Here is a 15,321-nt window from a genome sequence, read left to right as displayed (position 1 = left end):
TTGTGATGTTTGCTGTAGCCCTCCGCCTAAACAATATTCCTTGTACCTTAAAACTGTATGAATTAGAAGTGGGATCGAGCCATAATGTTACGTAGCTTCACTTAATATAGTTTGTTAAAAGTCTACTTGAATAACAAATAATATTTTAATTTTTGATTTTATGTTCACGGACCAATTTTTAGTTATCAAATACTAGTACGTGTACCTTATAGGATATTAAAAAAGGAACCGATATCCATATATCAAACATGATGAATTTCTATACAAATTTTCATTACACATTTAACTATTAAAGGAGATGAATTTTAAAAAACTCCTTTCTTAGATCTCATCTACTCGTAAGTTCAAGTAAGCAGTGCGTAATATGTCAGGGTCTCATTTAAATTTTTTATAATTTATACATTTGAACAGTTAAATAGAATTTAAACAAATACACCTTCGAATAGACAATTTAAAAGCAATTATTGTAAATCTACGCTAATTATTTCGTGTTTTATAATGTAACGAATTTAAATTGTAATGAATTTTGACGATCGATGCTCGAAGGTTCCTATGACGACTGAAAAGTACTCGTAAAAGCTTACTTAAATAAATAATATTCCGATGTAATATGATTCCAAAATGACGGAACTTCTATATTTTATAGTCTAAGGTTTACACCTTGTATTAGAATTTAATTTCCCATCAGATATCGGATGTGTATTCATTAGCGAGTAATTAACAATTTATAGGTATTATGGAAACGTGTCATATGTTTGATTGAATTTGGGCCTTATTACATAAGGAATATAAACTATTTCAGCATAATTATGTTTCGTGAGATTATCTTATTAAATATTGAGATTGCGCTACAATTTCTATATTTGTTTTCATGTTAAAGGTTAAATGCTTTAATCCAATATGGCACAGTTCATTGAATATCAAATAACGATAATAACTTGGTGGTAGGGCTTTGTGCAAGCCCGTCCGGGTACCACCCTCGATTCCTCACAGTATGTGAGGCAGCTAAACAACAATAGTTTGGTTGTGTTTTGTTTTGAAGAATGTCTGAGTCAGTTACAGGCACACGAGACATAATATCTTAATACCCAAGGAAATGATTCTCACAACGCCAATGGCTGAATACGGTGGTGTCCACTTACCATCAGATGCCTCAATTGCTCGTTTGTCTACCTGTGTTATAAAAAAACGATAATGTCTGATTTATAAAATACTAGTTTTACGCTTGCGGCATCTCTCATGATTGTACATTTTTTTGAAAGAACATTGAATTTGACGAATATACATATATAATAGTCTTTCAACTCCAATTTTACCCCCTTGACCATGTGATTTAAAAAAAAACCTAAAATCTTATGTCCTTCCTTGGTATTCAAACTTGCTGTATATCAAATTTTATAAAAATCCGTTTAATGTTTTAGCTGTATAAGCCTAACGGTCAGTTAAACAGAGTTTCTTTCGCATTTATAATATTAGTTAAGATAAAAAAAAACAGTCTGAAAATGTCCCGCATATGGCCCGATCCTTCTCGCTTGGAGTGTATTACACTACGCTGTTCCAATTCAGGTCAGTAGATAAACATGTAGTTGAGTTACAAACGACACATGCAGGCTTCCTCACGATGTTCTCCTTAATATCTATAAATACAATTTAGGTACATAAAAAACTCAGCCATGCTTGCCTGGATCTGAATACACAATCTTTGATTAAAATCGGGTCTAACCACCAGACCTTCTCAGTTTACTCTATAAATTAACATCCAACGAAATTAATACCTGATGTTCTTACTGCGCTAATGTCTATACTCGTAGGTAATCACTTGCCATCAGGTGGCCTATCTGCTAGTGCCTCTACATTTAATATATACAAAAAAATATATAACTAAAAACTATATCAAAACGAAGCACGTAAAAGTACGCGATACCGTAAAGTTTTGAAGTCGTTATCATCGAATATCTACTCCAAATTCATTTGCGTTGATTTGTTATCAATCAAATAGCCATTATAATGATAATGACTCATGCATATTTAAATTCAACGACACGTGAGCCACCTATGTGAAAGTGGGGTTCGATTCTCAACCGTGACACATATTATCTATAATTAGTATGTTATAAGGTTTATCTATTATTGAATATTAAGTGGATGAAAGAATTGGCCGCACGATGGTAAGGTTTAAACATCACCTGCACGTTGGAGCTTTAAGAAATATTAACCATTTCTTACATCACCGATTCGCCACCAACCTTGGAATCCAAGATTGATGTTTGTAGTTACACTGGCTCATTCACCCTTCAAACCGGACAATAAAGAGGCAGAATGTGTGATGAGTGGGTACCCAGACATTCTGGGTTTACAGAAAACTGTGTACTATGGTTAAAATATATAAAACATTTTTTTGATTGAATGCCTTAATCTGCACATATAACTTTTTAGTACCCAAGGTTTTCAGGTATCACATTTGCCAGTCAGCCTACCCGTTTTAAATAAATATCAAGAACGCGATAAATCACCACTGTTTCATATTCTTAACAATAATAAGTCGATAATAAAATCGTGAGAAACACGATGTTATGTTAATGTTACTTATATTAAGCCTTCGGTACAAGTTTTCAAGTAGTAGAGAAAATCGACAACTTCGTAAGCTTCCGTTACTTAGCCACTTATAAAATTAAAGCCTGTCCCAAGCTCTATGTGGCAAAAACACACAAATATATATTAACACTATTGACCTCTATTTAAGTTACTACCAGTGAGTGCAATATATATGAAGCTATTTATCAAAATTATATTATTATAAAATGTAATTGAGCTTTGAAAACAGATACAAAATAACAGAACTATTTGTTTTAAATTTAGAATAAATAATAATTGAAACGTATTCAAGAAAACAAAAAAACTATCGTCGGAATTAACTCAATGTCTTGCTGAGGTTCGAAGTAGAATCTATATTCCGAACCGATAGTATACTAACTGACTAGGTAATATATATTTTGATTTCATTTGACTCCATGTTGTGAAGTTTCAGCCTACATTAGAATCTATCTCAAGATTTACAAACATTATCGCGATACCTTGTAATATGTACCCTATCTAATGCTTTAAGCACTGTAAAAGCCACACCCTCTTTAGAACTGTGGTTGTTGGGTAAATATGCAAATTTACAGTTACTATTATTACAACATAGTTGTATCCATTTCATCAATATCATAAATGCATTTACAATAAATTATTCTTGCTAAAGCAAGTCGAATCGGATTAATAACGAGATTTACAGCGCGGAGTTAATAAGGAATGAATGCAGGTGCTGATAAGAGGAATGACTCAATAGACTGCGGTACTGTAGCGGTAGGGTACGCAAAACAGTGTCGTGATATATTAAATTATGAGACAGTTGAAAAGATAATCAAATTAAAATGAAATTGAAATAAAAAACAAAATTAAAGTAGTTTGCCTCACCACAAATATGAAGACGATTTAGAAACTCAAATTAAGTACGGTTGACATAACATATCTGTAGGTATATGGTATTGTATTTGTGTTTGATACAACGTCATAGTGTTTTTAGTAGTAATTTTCGTATTCGTATATATTATATTCTAAGAATCAGATTAAATAAAAAAAAAATGTTGGCAATTCCCATCGCACACATTGTGAAGTTAGCGTTTAATTAATTACTAAGGACTTGATATCGTCAATTAACTTAAAAGTATAACATAAGTTTATAATATATATTAAACATAAAAAAAATTAAATGTTTTGTCATCGGTACTTCAATGTTATTATTAACTTGACAAATGGTGTGCGATTCGTCTTGGTTTCTCTCGGGTCCTCATCGCGATCATATCGTGAACATCTTCCAGATTTTGCTATTAGTATTAAGGGTTTATTGACCTTTGAACGCCTAAGAAAATACATATATTATGATAGTTATCGCTGCAAACGAGATGAAAACGTATGATATTACTCTTCACAATAGCTTGGATAATAGATTTTACACACAACTCCGCCGGCAATATAAGTAAATCTCTCTTACAACGTCTTTATACTATAAGAACATTTGAACATAAATTCTTTCCTTTGATATTTACTATTAATGTGGAATGTCAAATTGTTTATTTACCTAATACATACACAAAAACACACGTATACATACACTCACACATTAACACAGTATCGTACTCAGAAGGAAGACACGCCCCTCCACATCAAAAATTATTATCGGCTTGCATAAGTGTGCTTACAAGATGTCTTCGTGTGCGTGCGTTTAGGCGGATTTATTTATTTTCGACACTAATTCTTACATCTGAGTTTGTATCGTGTAATTTAACTATTTATTAAATATTTTAAAACGAATACGATTCTATGCAATACAGTCGCGGCAAGGTTACTAACCCTAAGGAAGATGGAATTATATGTCCCACTTAGGGGACTTAAATAAAACAATATATTGCTATCAACGAATCGTAATATAAACTAACGATAAAAGGCTTCGAATTATGTAAATGTAATTAACTGAAACGTGAAACTGAAGTCATTATTTATCACCCTTGTACAATAAAAACTCATTATGACGTCATATCACTACGATCGTTTATATTTAAGGCGTATCGCGTGACATCTGTACGCGTTAATTTTAACAAAAAAAAAAATATATGTATATTTTCTTCAACAATAAATCCATTTTATCTTGATAGAAATAGAGAAATCCTTGAACAATAGTAAAGACTAATTTGAACACGCAACTTGAAATGTATGCCCATGTATGCCAAAACTTTCCTTTTGGCACTCATTTCGATAATTTGCTTAGAGCATATGAAAATGTTTCTAGTAAATATCAACAGATGGCGTTCATTTTTCATATCATATCAATTATCATTATCAAAAACACCAAGTTTTAATTCGAGCTGGTTTTTTTATACATAAAATAAATCATTTCATATAAGTATACTATATACCCTATATCTTTTAGGAATAATGTAGGTTTCTACCAGTGAAAAAAAAATAGAATTGTATCAATAGCTCCGGAGATAGCCCTAGAGTTTAAAGATTATGGAATATAATTTTCATTTCGAAACTTATTTGGGGCAGTGTGTAAAATTCCTAATTATTATTTTATTTATATCACCTATTACGCACGGAAACGAGCGAAAGCTGCAGAGCAGCAGGGTGTTGCTGATACCTTACCAGTGTCAAAGGAAGATGTATACTCAATGTTTGAAAACTCCCTTATAACAACACTCCGGGAAAAGAAGATAGATCATTCGAGAACCTGCACGTGCATTCGGTTGCTTGGGTGTAGGTTAAAATCGAATTGAAACAATGCGTCATATTAATTGTTCAAATTTACGTATACCTTACATGTATTATAAGGAAGACGCGCCCCTCCACATTAAAAATTATTAGCGGCTTGCATAAGTGTGAGTGAATGACGCTCGTGCTTACAAGATGTCTTCGTGTGTGTGCGATTAGGAGTAAAGACAGCAAAAAAATACAAATTAGATTTTTGTTATGTTTTTTTTTAATAAAATATAATTATAGAGGGGCGCGTTTTTATGAGTGAATATCTATATTGTTATTTCTAAGAAATTTGTCGGGTTCTACGAAAAATTAAATACCAGTTTCCATATCAAATCTCTACCCGGAAGAAGCAACATAAATACAGCTTGTTATATTATAATTAAAATTATGTTAAGCATCAGATTGTGTTTGTTAAACCATATAATTAGCTCAACAGCTCTATTACCGTAATGATATTATAAAATTTAAGTGAATTTTATAACCACACCACTAAAATACCACACTAGCAATTAAAATTATAAACGCACACATATAAGCCTTGCTCAATTTACTACACACAGTAACGTAACACAATATCATATCTTTTAACTTCATCTTCACGTGAATATTTATTTTAAATATTGATTTTGAATCTGCCTCGTTATTTTAGTGGCTTATTTATAGCCCTGTAGCTGTAGTGTTTCCAGGTTCAAACTATGTTAATATTTAAAAAAAAATATTATAGGTTTTGGCAAGAAATTCTGAGTCTGGATATAAGCCCTATTTTATGTTTCTATTATAAAGAGATGGACGGTAAAAAGGTCACTTGATAATGAAGTGGTTATCACTACCCAAGGTCACTATAAAAATGTTAACCTTGTGAACGAAGATATAATGTTCCTTGTTCCTGTACACTCGCTCACTCAGACTTCAAACTGGAATACAACTATTCTAAGTACTGGTGCTAGACGGTAGCAAACCGTTTGTGCTTGCACTCCATAGTCTCCGGTCATGTCTTAAGTATACCACCTGACTGCTTAATTTTTCTATCGGCTTGATATAATTGCTCAATCATCAAATTGTTATATTTTCATTGCTAGTGATTTGGTTTGAATGTTATCACAGGTACAAGAGGCAAAACATTTGAATACGTTGAATTGTGTTAAAAATTGTTCATACTTCTCACAGTAAATTTTTGTTCATAGGTATTTACATGGGTTCAATATGGGTTGGTTATAATCATTACATGATCACACTGAGAGGTCCATCTAACGGAGTTGATTAGGCTATGCGTTGTCATTTTTAAAAACAAAGAGGAAATAATTAAATAGCCTTTCTAAATGTTCCGTTGTTAAATAAAAACTCTTTTATACAATTATTTCATAATTAGATTAGGTTATTAAACGGTATGCCATAAAAATTCCTTTCTTAATGTTCCTTAGCGTTTACAAAGGACATTGAACCGTTTTTTTTTATGACTAGTAACACTGTACGAACTTCGCACAACACTATTATGTTTTTAAATTATTTCCTTAAAAACTAAATTATTTACTAATGTTATTAAGAAATAATGTTCACTTCGTTTTTAATGGTGTTATACCTGAACTGAGATGCCGTGATACTTGTAAAATAATGAAGACATTTAATCTAGAGACGTGAATGAGGAACATTGATTTAAGAAGAAAACTTCGAGGAAAGACCAGGAAGAGATTTTATATCCGGAAACAAAATCAGATATATAATTTATTCTCGGAGTGTTCATTTTACCAGATACATTTATTTTACCGCCAACGCAGTTTTCGAATATAGATTCAACCCAAAAGACCTAACACGTATTAAATTCTCTTATATATCAACCGTGTAGCTACACATTACAATTAAGTTTTATAGTTTGTAATAATATACAAAACATCAATTAAGATAATTTGGGTAGCCAGTGGGTAGGTAACACCACTCATCAGATATACTTCAGGCAAACAGATCAATATCAGGTTCGAAAGTTGAGTGAGCCAGTGTATCAAAAGGTTCAAGTGATATAACATCTTCAGCGCCAAAGTCCGTAGTCGGTGATCACAAACCATCAGGTGACCCAGTTACCCGTTCGTCTACCTATATAATGAAAAATAAAAACTTCTGTACAACTGTTAAGTTTATCTATAAACTTTTTAGTGCGATATTAAATATATTATAATTAACTTACATTTCAGTGATATACATCACCGTAGTATTGTAAACAACGTTAGATTGTAATCTATCTCGTGAGATTGTAAACTGCCGAAATATTGTGAACGGTGATTTAACTCAAAATGAAACGTCAAAAATTTCGATTTTTATGATATTTCGGTTAGGTTAGGTTAGAGTTTTGAAAATTTAACTATACTTAGCTTCTGTAGATTATAATCTGCGTTATATTGTAAGCAGTATGTTACGGTTTACAATCTCGCGAGATAGATTATAATCTAACGGTATTTACAATTTTACGGTGGCATATATACCTACTAAAGTTACTAGTACTTAGCTTAAATCTAGATTTAATATATATTACCAACATTAGTCAAATGTTATAATTAAAAAATTAAGTTCAATGTATTTTAAATTCACAAGATGCCTAACAACCCGCGAGCTATTGTTTTAACGAATTAAAAGCTTATCCGGGCTATGTAGTGACAGCAGACCCTCGGCACGTTCAAACATAGGGACTTGATGTTTCCATTAAAAAATAATATAATATATAAGGTTGTAGACTTCGACCGTATGATTACCATGAAAGTTTGCACATATATCGTTCAAATGGTCACCATGACAATCGTTATATATAAACAAAACATAATATATATTCATCATTTTCGTAAATTTACCTGATAGATATCATACAGTCAATGTATATTCTATACTATAATACTTGGTATTGTTTGGTTCCTATATGATGAGTGAGCCAGTATAAGCACAAGGAATATAACGTCTTAGTTCCCAAGCTTGGTAGTGCCTTGGTGATATGAGGAATAATTAATACTACAGTTATAACGTTTATAGGCACTTATCAGGCAGTGCCAATTGTCCAGTCAAAACAGATGTAGTTCTGCGGCATTTAGGTATTTATTTGTATCAACTAATGTTGTTTTTAATAATAGCTAATGTTCATCCTGTAGTCCAATCTTGATCATAATTATTATTGAAAATTTATCAGTGATCAACGCTAATCAAATTGAAACGAAATGAGGTTGAAAAATTGATAGCAAACTGTTTTATCTTTTCTTATATATGTATATGTTACTTTAAAAGCTCGAACTACGGTAAATCTTAAGATTTTCCAGTAAAACCTAAGATTTACCGATTTTGAATGGTAAATGTTCATAAAACTTTGGGATTCGAACTTTTACCATCATTCACTTGGATGTTAGGTTAGGTTAAGTTGGAACGGTAAAAGTCCGAAAAAGTCGTCCCTTTATAATAAATACATTTACCAACTCATGTCGGTAAATCTTAGGTTTTACTGGAAATTCTTAAGATTTACCTTAGCTCGAGCTTTTACTGTAACATATATACAATAATTATAAATTATCTCAAAAAATAAATGCCTATAATACTGAAATCAAAGCATGCAAAAGGTGGTATTATCGCCGGTACTTATCTGTTGGATTATTTGGTACCGACAACTCCACACACACACTACAAAGATGCTTGCTTAGAATTAACAAGTAATCTTCTTAAGCAGGCGAAAAGCCTTTTGCCAATCAGTAGAATGTTTAAAGGCTGTTATTGATCAAGGCGAAACAGCCTAGAGGCTTGTGCGGACGATTGCGCATTCAAACCCAGAACACCATTGAATTTTCGTGTTAATTCTGTTGAGAAAACATCGTGAGGTAACCTGCATGTGAAGCTTAATATCAATGAAATTCTGACACATGTGTATCCATCAACCCACATTGAAGCAGCGTTTTGGAATGAGCTTCAAATCTTGGTTTAGTAAAGCGAGGTATTTATAGGTTGTTAATATTGATCAAATATTTCATAACAATTGAAAGTGTCATTACAACTTAAAAGTAAAAATATGCTTTAAATTGAATGATGACACTTTTTCAAGAATTACTGACATTTTTATGTATCGAATTACATATTTCGAACTTCGAACGAAGGGATACCGTGAGGTAGCTTGTACATGTCAAAGGAAATTCTGAAACATGCATATCCGCCAATGCGCAGTGAAATGTAATGACTTCTGACTAGCAGCTGGCCTTTAACCGTCTGCTGATACTTACAATAATATCCATAATATAATAATAAATTAGAAATCGTGTAATGTTTGACTTAAAAAAACTATTAATCACACATTCATAGAACTTATACGACAAGATGCAACGGATTTGGGAGAAGTTATTTTGTATACAGTATCGTGGACTGAGCGGAGGCCTTAGCCCAGTAGTGGGACATTAACAGGCTTATACTTTAACTTGTTGAAGCAGCACTTCAAGTTTTCGCTTGCTTTCAATATTTTCGTGACAAGTTTGAATTTTATGACCTTTTTAGCATTTTTTTTAGCATTAGCAGCCTGTAAATTTCCCACTGCTGGGCTAAAGGCCTCCTCTCCCTTGAGGAGAAGGTTTGGAGCATATTTCGCCACGCTGCTCCAATGGTGGAATACACATGTGGCAGAATTTCATTGAAATTAGACACATGCAGGTTTCCTCACGATGTTTTCCTTCACCGCCGAGCACAAGATGAATTATAAACACAAATTAAGCACATGAAAATTCAGTGGTGCCTGCCTGGGCTTGAACCCGAAATCATCGGTTAAGATGCACGCGTTTTAACCACTGGGCCATCTCGGCTCATTTGACCTTTTTAAAATGTAATCAATTGTAAATTAAAATATTACTCATTTTATGTAGTTCACGTTTTTGGAAGACAAATTTAATCTAAAACTATAAATACAGCAGCTTTAATCTAAAACTATGAATGTCAGTCGCCGATGTTCTATCCTCGTTAGGTGTAATGATAGTTATAAATTAATGAACGAAAAATAAAAACACACACGCAGATTCGACGTTATTACGGAAATTTCTTAAGGGCCATGAATTCCTCTCGAGTTAGTATCCCTTAGTAGTATGCAATGTGACCAAACCAGACCGATGCAATAAAATAACCCGAGATTTTATTTTAATTAGTCACCGCTGCGATGACGAGTGTAGTCAGCGAACTGGTTATATATTCGATTCTTGATTGTGACAATTTTTTATGCTGAATGTGAACCTGCTAGGAACTACTAGAAACTACTTTGTAGTTGTAGTTACTCTTTTACTCAAATCATCGTGAACTCTATATGGTAATCAACGATTAATAATGATAAAATCAATATGAATTATTGTACTGTGCAATAAACGTCAATTGTTAACTTTTTTTTTTTCATTTGAGGTTTAAATTTATTAATGGGCAAAGGTAAATAAAAATTAAGTTCGATATTCAAATATTTAATTTAAAATAACAATTTCAGTGTCCGACTTAGAACGGCTTGCCCTAGTGAACTTAAAATTAAAAGGCGGCACGACAAAGCGATTTCATTTAAAATACGATTATGTGACACGCAACGTGCGACGCCGCGGGCGAATATATAGCGAGTTTTGTAATTTTTACCTCTGCCTTCATTTGCATTTATAATGTTGATCCGGTGGAAGTTTCGGCAGAGTATACAGTTATTTAATCCCGACGAAATAGAACACAACTTAAAAAAAAAAAACCCTAGATGAAACCTTCTTTCGTCTTTCTTAGATAAAGTTATACAAAAAGTTACACTTCAACAATTATTATTTTAAAAACCATGGCGTATAGGACATTATGTCACTGTATTAATATTCTCTTTGTCAATTGCTATATTATCTATTGCTATATTATCTGAGCCGAAATGGCTCAGTGGTTAGAACGCGTGCATTTTAACCGATGATTTCGGGTTCAAAGGCACCACTGAATTTTCATGTGTACAGGCTACTAATGTAAAATGTAATGTAAATATTATCTACTTACAATCTGCTAATTATATTTCATACGTTATCTGTAATAGTTTTGCTACGTATCTTCCAGGCAGATTACAAAATTATTTGTTTACAATTTGTTGTTTTGTTATTGTAGATAACACATAAAACTATTAATATTATTTTTTATTTTAACATAGGATGGAAGGCAAGCAAATAATCTACCAGATAGTCTACCTTTGATTATAGCCACTATAATACCATAGATGAGCCGAGATGGTCCAGTGGTTAGAACACGTGCATCTTAACCGATGATTTCGGGTTCAAACCCAGGCAGGCACCACTGAAATTTCATGTGCTTAATTTGTGTTTATAATTCATCTCGTGCTCGGCGGTGAAGGAAAACATTGTGAGGAAACCTGCATGTGTCTAATTTCAACGAAATTCTGCCACATGTGTATTCCGCCAACCCGCATTGGAGCAGCGTGGTGGAATATGCTCCAAACCTTCTCCTCAAAGGGAGAGGAGGCCTTTATCCCAGCAGTGGGACATTTACGGGCTGCTAATGCTAATGCTAAAAATACCATAGACCATATGATAAAATGTCTTTCTGTTATTGAACCGAATTTGATGGAATTTGGTATGAAGTATCCGGATATTGGATATTATACGTACATGCTACGAGACTAACACGCGGGCAAAGCCGCAGACAACAAGTAGTTTCTTATAAGACAAAGCGTGCCGCCGATCAAAGATGTTATATCCCTTGTGTCTATACTGTGTGTATATTTTACTGTGCCCTACATTTTTCATCTTATATATAAAAGAGTTAGGCGAACATCTGCATGACCAAGCGAGAGAAAGCGTCCGCGTCGCAGTCTGTACTTCAACACCAGTTGTAACGCAAAGCGAAGCGAAAACCAATGGGACCTCAAATATATAATGCCTCGACTATACTTGCCCGACTTGTTAAATAAAAATTAGGCAACAGCCCTATAAATGTGTTACCGCTGGGTTAAGGCCTCCTCTTTTCGAGAAGATGTTGGAGTTTATTGGAAAACGCTGTTCCAATATGATTTAAATAAAATCAAAATATTATTTATTCAAGTAAGGTGATGAAAACGATTTTGATTCGTTATCTCACAGCGTTTAAATGTAAAGTTATCACTGGTTCGGAAGGTAGATTCTACTACTTTTTTCCACCATTTTCATTTGTCACAATTTATACATAGCCTGCCTGCATCATTAATATAATCTTGTATTGAGTAATATTCCTCATTTTTTAATAGGCCAAGTTAAAAATAATTATGGAATGTTATTATAGAAACAAATATCGTACCTCAAATTATCTTTAAGTCGGAAACTAAATATAATATTTAGTTTATATTTCCTGCTTGTGTCTTTACAATTGTCACATTTCTATGTAATGCAAAAACTTTACACCTGTGTTAAAAGAACGTAAAGACATCAACGATAAATCTAGTTTTATAAATCCACATATTAAATTATGTAAGATAATTAAAGAAACTATATTCGCGTGTAAATCTTCGCATTCGCTTCGCTCCACCACGAGTGTATTTAAACCTTTAACTGATAATTTTTGAAGAGGCAACAAAACTTTAACGACCGAAAATTCTAATTTTAATATTTACGATCGAAACGCTTTAACATAAAAATTTAATTGGCGTTAATGTTTAATTAAAATTCAAGCTGATCTTGTTAATTGCGTATAAACAGTGTTAGGTAAACGTAATGTTAGGTAAATGTGATATATTTTTACAACTTAAGTGTATTAGATACGCTCATTCGGACTTTATAGTGAACATATCTTAAATACAGTTCTGTTTAATAACATCTCGTAATTAGTTTTAACTCACCGGCGGTACCTTGTAGGTCCGTGTACCAACTGACTATTAATATACTGGTAAAATAAATTTATGTTGATATGTCCTGGTTGAATCGTTACACAAGGGAGCTTGGATATCATGGATATCATTGACGATGTATGTCATTAATAGTGTCAGGGTGTATAGTCGAAGGTTTAACCTTCCATCAATTGACGTATTCTCTGTTCAGATTTCCTACAATGTATAAAAAATAATCTAAGCAAAAGGAAACATTGGTACTGCCAAATATAAACATAAAACATTTTGAAAATAATTTCATATGTCGTCTATCATATTCGATTAACTAAACAAACTATCGGGCAACTCTCACATTGGAGTACCAGAACTATTTGAGGCATAACTGTCTCATTTGTGACTAGCGAGTAAAGCTGCAAATTTCAACATCCTGGGTTGTAACCACGGGTCGAGTTACAACCGGTAATCTCAGTAGCAGTCTCGAGGTTGGAAACATTTGCATTTCCGTGCCTCGGTCAGCACGTAAAGCCGTTGGTCGTTCACCAGAATTATTTCCACTCATTCCGTTCACCAGAATTATTTCCACTCATTCCGTTCACCAGAATTATTTCCACTCATTCCGTCCCACTAGAGTATGAAATGGTGGCAATGTAGTGTAGAATACACTACATTATTTCCTACTCCCACTGCCCGGTCGTCTGTTCTCCCTCAAGACAGTGGCAGGCATGACGAAATCGGTCAGGAGATATTATATAGAAAATATTGATAATGTGATTTAGCTAACCATTAACATTATTATGAACGGAAATATATTAGTCAATCACAAATAAAAACAGATGGCAATATATACTTAAAAAAATATTGAGATATTTTTTAGCATTAGCAGCCTGTTAATTTTCCCACTGCTGGGCTAAAGGCCTCCTCTCCCTTTGAGGAGAAGGTTTGGGGCATATTCCACCACGCTGCTCCAATGCGGGTTGGTGGAATACACATGTGGCAGAATTTCGTTGAAATTAGACACATGCAGGTTTCCTCACGATGTTATCCTTCACCGCCGAGCACGAGATGAATTATAAACACAAATTAAGCACATGAAAATTCAGTGGTGCTTGCCTGGGTTTGAACCCGAAATCATCGGTTAAGATGCACGCGTTCTAACCACTGGGCCATCTCGGCTCTTGAGATATTTGTAGTAATATAATTTAATATACAAACAGTTTAATATACAGAAGAAAAATACGTATAATATTTAAATCGAATGTGGATTTGTTATTTTGTTGTAATGCTTTACGTTATATATAACGAATCATTGTTTGAAAACGAAATAAGTGTCTACATAGCCAATGAATAATACGTTTATAATAACATAAAACATCTCTATTTTCTGTACTAACGACATGACTGAAAAGCTAACATTCCATTTGGCTTAGTAGACACTTTGTGCTAATAGATGGCGCTGAACGTTTTAAGATCGATAATTTATTTTATAAGAAAGCAGTAACTATATATTCGAGAGTTTGAATAGTCAGTTCAGTATGAATTTACGAAAAATTATAGCTATTATCGAATCTTTAAAAGTAAAGTTAGAAGTGTTGTGTTATAAATAATGACATATTAAACAAGAACTCTTAGTAGTGAACAATATAGCTTAACTTTTAGTAAATCTCATGAAATACGTTACAAGATTTGTTTCCTCTTCGATTGGAATATACTATATATATCAGCTTATCTATATTAATGTTACAAATGCGAAAGCCTGTCTGTTTGTTTGTAGCTCTCTCTCGGCCAAACCACTTTGATGAAACTTGGTATGAATCAAGATTGAAGTCCAAGGAAGCACGTGGACTAAGACCTGTTGAACGAGCAAAGCCGCAAGCAAGAACTAGACATGTGCAACTACTGACTTCAAAACTGTATACTGACATTATGTGGCAACGATTCTTAAATAATAAATTAGTAATCAGTCGTTCAGCAATGTAGAGTCAATAAATCTTTATAAGCAGTTATAGCAGTTATAGCCTTCCGTTAATTTAAATACAAAATTAACTATCTTCATTTTTGTTATAGTTTTTTTTTTTTGTAATATTAAGATGAGGTTATTAAGATGCAGTTATGTTATTCTAGAAATCATGAGATGATCACGATTACAATACGTAATTAATAGGTTTTGTTTTAACTTTAATGTTAATTTGAAGTAGATTTAATGGGTATTG

This window comes from Vanessa atalanta, chromosome 17 (genome assembly GCF_905147765.1).
Source record: "Vanessa atalanta chromosome 17, ilVanAtal1.2, whole genome shotgun sequence".
Classification (NCBI taxonomy): Eukaryota; Metazoa; Arthropoda; class Insecta; order Lepidoptera; family Nymphalidae; genus Vanessa; species Vanessa atalanta.
Note: the sequence above shows the minus strand (reverse complement) of the source record.